Raw genomic sequence first — 6,000 nt, 5'->3', positions numbered from 1 at the left:
GCTGGCCAATTCGTTAGCACACCGGGCAAAATACTTTGTGACATTTCATCCGTCCTTATGTTCTGAGTTCAAATTCTGCCAAGGTCCACCTTGCCTTTCATCCTTTCAGGGACGATAAAATAAGTACCTGTTGAGCACTGGGGTTTGATGTCACCAACTAGAACCCTCCTACAAAATTTTAGGCCTTGTGCCTACAATAAAAACGAGGCACAATCGTTTGCATGCTGGATGACATGCTTGGCGGCATTTCGCCCATTGCTGCATCATGAGTCTGAGTTCCACCAAGGTCGGCTTCACTTTTCCTCCTTTCAGGGTTGATAGGGTGCCACTTGAGTCCTGGGGTCGATGTGATAGACTAGACCCCTTCCCCCAAATTTCAGGCCCTGTGCCTATAGTAGAAAGGATTATTATTATTATTATTATCATTTTTATTTTTATAACTAAGGCGTAGGAGTGGCTGTTGTGGTAAGTCGCTTGCTTACCAACCACATGGTTCCAGGTTCAGTCCCACTGCATGGCACCTTGGGCAAGTGCTTCTACTATAGCCTCAGGCCAGCCAAAGCCTTGTGAGTGGATTTGGTAGACAGAAACTGAAAGAAGCTTGTCGTATATATATATATATATATATGTATGTGTGTGTTCCCCCAACATTACTTGACAACCGATGCTGGTGTGTTTATATCCCTGTCACTTAGTGGTTCGGCAAAAGAGTCCGATAGAATAAATACTAGGCTTACAAAGAGTAAGTCCTGGGGTCGATTTGCTTGACTAAAGGTGGTGCTCCATCATGACCACAGTCAAACTGACTGAAACAAGTGAAGGAGTAAAAGAGTAAAGAGTAAGGTGATAACCTGGCAGAGTCGTTGGCACAATGGGCCAAATGCTTAGTTCCGAGTTCAAATTCCACCAAGGTCCTCTTTGCCTTTTATCATATTAGGGTCAATAAAATAAGTACCAGTTAAGTACTGGGGTTTAATGTAATCAAGTAGCTCCCCACCCCCCAAAAAATTTCAGGGCTTCTGCCTATAACAGAAAGAATTACTATCATCATCATCATCATCATCATCATCATTATTTTTATTATTATTATTCAAGGCGGCGAGCTGGCAGAATTGTTAGCATGCCGGCTGAAATGCTTAGCAGTATTTCGTCTGCCGCTACGTTCTGAGTTCAAATTCTGCCAAGGTCGACTTTACCTTTCATCCTTTCGGGGTCGATAAATTAAGTAATCGACTTAATCCCTTTGTCTGTCCTTGATTGTCCTCTCTGTGTTTAGGCCCCTTGTGGGTAGTAAAGAAATTAGGTATTTCGTCTGCCGCTACGTTCTGAGTTCAAATTCCGCCGAGGTCGACTTTACCTTATATCCTTTCGGGGTCGATAAATTAAGTAATCGACTTAATCCCTTTGTCTGTCCTTGATTGTCCTCTCTGTGTTTAGGCCCCTTATGGGTAGTAAAGAAATTAGGTATTTCGTCTGCCGCTACGTTCTGAGTTCAAATCCGCGGTGGACGACTTTGCCTTTCATCCTTTCAGGGTCAATTAAATAAGTACCAGTTACGCACTGGGGTCGATATAATTGACTTAATCCGTTTGTCTGTCCTTGTTTGTCCCCTTTGTGTTTAAGCCCCTTGTGGGTAGTAAAGAAATTTATTATTATTATTCAATTGCCGATGGGGTCGACTTGCCTTTCATCCTTTCGGGGTCAATAAATTAAGTACCAGTGAAACACAGGGGTCGATGTAATCAACTGGCCCCTTCCCTCAAAATTTCAGGCCTTGTGCTTATGGTAGAAAGGGCCATCATCATCATCATCATCATCATCATCATCATCATTATTATTGCTATTGTTATTGTTGCTGCTGCTGCTGCTGCTGCTCTTGTTTATATAGCTCGCATTTTTGCTACAGTTACTACTGCTACTATTGCTGCTGGTGTTACTTCTGCTGCTGTTGCTGCTGCTGCAGAGAGACAATAGCAGCAGCAACAGGTGCAGCGTCAACCATTGCAACACTGAAAATGACAGCAGCGACATCAGCAGCTGCACAGCCAGTGCCATCTGTCATCTCGTGGTGACGTCAAACGGTTCTTGGCGATATTGGGAGACCATGCTTTCACACACACACACACACACACACACACGCGCAGTCACATACACACATGCGCACACACACACACGCAGTCACATACACACATGCGCGCACACCCACCACACAACGCAGTCACATACACCACATGCGCAACACACAAAACGCAGTCACATACACACATGCGCGCACACACACACACACATGCAGTCACATACACACATGCGCACACACACACATGCGCACACACACACACACACACAGTCACATACACACATGCACACACACGCAGTCACATACACACATGCGCACACACACACACACACACAGAGTCACATACACACATGCACACACACACACACACACACACAGAGTCACATACACACATGCACACACACACACACACAGTCACATACACACATGCGCACACACACACACGCAGTCACATACACACATGCGCACACACACACACGCAGTCACATACACACATGCACACACACACACACACACAGTCACATACACACATGCACACAACACACACACGCAGTCACAACTACACACATGCGCACACCAACACACGCAGTCACATACACACATGCGCACACACACACACACACACAGTCACATACACACATGCCACACACAACACACACACACACGCAGTCACATACCACACAGCCACCACACACACACACACAGTCACATACACACATGCACACACACACACACACACACGCAGTCACATACACACATGCGCACACACACACACGCAGTCACATACACACATGCGTGCACACACACATGCAGAGTCACATACACACATACACACGTGCACGCACGTATGCATACAGCCAGACGCACACACTTGCTGACACAGACAGGTATGCACACAAAACAAAGGTACATTACCTGTGTGTGTATATGTATGCAGTCACATTCACATGCATCAGCATATACGCATATGCACATGTGCACACAAGCAGACACACACACACAACATGTATACCTGTCTATCTGTCTATTTGTCTATCTTTCTGTCTATCTGTCTCTATCTGTCTATGTATGTATGTATCTTTCAATCTATCTCTATATATATATTGTTGTTTATTTATATATATATATATATATATATACATTTATATATATAAGTATATATATATATTTTATATGTGTATATTATGTGTGTGTGGGCAGGGTAGAGATAGACAGACAGACAGACAGATAGATAGATAGACAGATAGATAGATAAATAGATAGATAGATAGATAGATAAATAGACAGATAGATAAGTAGATAGGTAGGTAGATAGATAGATAGATAGATAGATAGACAGATAGATAAGTAGAAGATAGATAGAGAGAGTGATAGACAGACAGACAGACAGATAGACAGATAGATAAGTAGATAGATAGATAGGTAGGTAGGTAGGTAGATAGATAGATAGATAGATAAATAGACAGATAGATAAGTAGATAGATAGATAGGTAGGTAGATAGATAGATAGATAGAGAGAGAGAGAGATAGACAGACAGACAGACAGACAAACAGACCGATAGACAAACAGGCAGATACCTATATATGTGTATATCCAGTGACATACATATACCTCATTATAAACACACGCTTGTATTCACACAGAACACATGTTGTCGTATGTTATCAAATATTGTTCTCAATGAGCTGTTGCTGTTGTTTAACCCTCAGTCTGCTCTGGTCGACTAGATCAAAAGCATTCCAATAATGGCCATCCTGCCATAATGAATCCCCGCACATGCTATGCTTTCCATTAAATATTTCTTTTGTTGGGTTGGATTATATACTCTTTTACTCTCTTTTACTTGTTTCAGTCATTTGACTGCGGCCATGCTGGAGCACCGCCTTTAGTCGAGCAAATCGATCCCGGGACTTATTCTTTGTAAGCCCAGTACTTATTCTATCAGTCTCTTTTGCCGAACTGCTAAGTGACGGGGACGTAAACACACCAGCATCGGTTGTCAAGCAATGCTAGGGAAACAAACACAGACACACAAACATACACGCATACACACATATATATACATATATACAACGGGCTTCTTTCAGTTTCCTTCTACCAAATCCACTCACAAGGCATTGGTCGGCCCGGGGCTATAGCAGAAGACACCTGCCCAAGATGCCACGCAGTGGGACTGAACCTGGAACCATGTGGTTGGTTAGCAAGCTACTTACCACACAGCCACTCCTGCGCCTAGCTACTTACCACACAGCCACTCCTGCGCCTATGAAACTTTTAGCTGTTATTTCTAGCATGTAGAAGGTTTACTTTCCTGTGTTGATGATACTGTTACTGCTGCTGGTGATGATGCTTCTTTTATTGCTACTGTTAGGTGTGTGTGTTGTTGTTGTTGCTGTTTGTTAGTTGAGTGAAATGATCTTCATCCCAGTAGTGGGAGAAGTCCGAAACGTGGTCCTTTGCTATACGTAAGACGCAGAAGAGAAAGCAGGTCAACCCCTGACACCGAGAGCATCGATGGATGAATGAATGTGCATCCAGGCTCAACGGTTGTGTAGGATTATTATTATTATTATCATTTTTATTTTTATGACTAAAGGCACAGGAGTGGCTGTGTGGTAAGTAGCTTGCTTACCAACCACATGGTTCCAGGTTCAGTCCCACTGTGTGGCACCTTGGGCAAGTGTCTTCTACTATAGCCTCGGGCCGACCAAAGCCTTGTGAGTGGATTTGGTAGACGGAAACTGAAAGAAGCTCGTCGTATATATATATATATATATATATGTATGTGTGTGTTTGTGTGTGCTCCCCAACATTGCTTAACAACCGATGCTGGTGTGTTTACGTCTCCGTAACTTAGTGGTTTGGCAAAAGAGTCCGATAGAATAAGTACTAGGCTTACAAAGAATAAGTCCTGGGGTCGATTTGCTCGACTAAAGGCGGTGCTCCAGCATGGCTGCAGTCAAACTGACTGAAACAAGTAAAAGAGTAAAGCTGTCGTATATATGTATATATATATATATATATATGTATGTGTTTGTGTGTCTGTGTTTGTCCCCCTAGCATTGCTTGACAACCGATGCTGGTGTGTTACGTCCCTGTAACTTCACGGTTTGGCAAAAGAGACTGATAGAATAAGTACTGGGCTTACAAAGAATAGGTCCCGGGGTCGATTTGCTCGACTAAAGGCGGTGCTCCAGCATGGCCGCAGTCAAATGACTGAAACAAGTAAAAGAGTAAAAAGAGTAAGAGAGTATATATATAATATATATATAGACCACTTCATCAGTCTGTTGGCCTGTCTTCCTGTTTATCTATCAAAATATAATTCTTAACTTATAAATGTCACCGTTTAAAATAAATGCTTAGTAACTTCTAAAAATACCGAATGTTGAGTGGAACCAAACAAGAATATTATTATTATTTATAATATTATTGATAATATAATTTATCATTATAATAATAAGAATATTACTATTATTATTCTTGTTGTTGTTGTGATTATTATTATTATTATTATTATTATTATCATTATTATTATTATTATTATTATTATCATTATTATTATCATTATTATTATTATTATTATCATTATTATTATTATTATCATTATTATTATTATTATCATCATCATCATCATCAATCATCATCATCATTATTATTATTATTATATTATCATTATTATTATTATTATTATTATTATTATTATTTATTATTATTATTATCATCATCATCATCATCATCATCATTATTATTATCATTATCATTATTATTATTATTATTATTATTATTATTATTATTATTATATTATTATTATCATATTATTATTATTATTATATTATTATCATTATTATTATATTATTATTATCATCATTATTATTATTATTATTATTATTATTATTATTATTATTATTATTATCATTAT

The sequence above is a fragment of the Octopus sinensis genome, linkage group LG26, assembly GCF_006345805.1.
Source record: "Octopus sinensis linkage group LG26, ASM634580v1, whole genome shotgun sequence".
NCBI classification, from domain to species: domain Eukaryota; kingdom Metazoa; phylum Mollusca; class Cephalopoda; order Octopoda; family Octopodidae; genus Octopus; species Octopus sinensis.
This window is presented reverse-complemented; position numbering follows the sequence as displayed.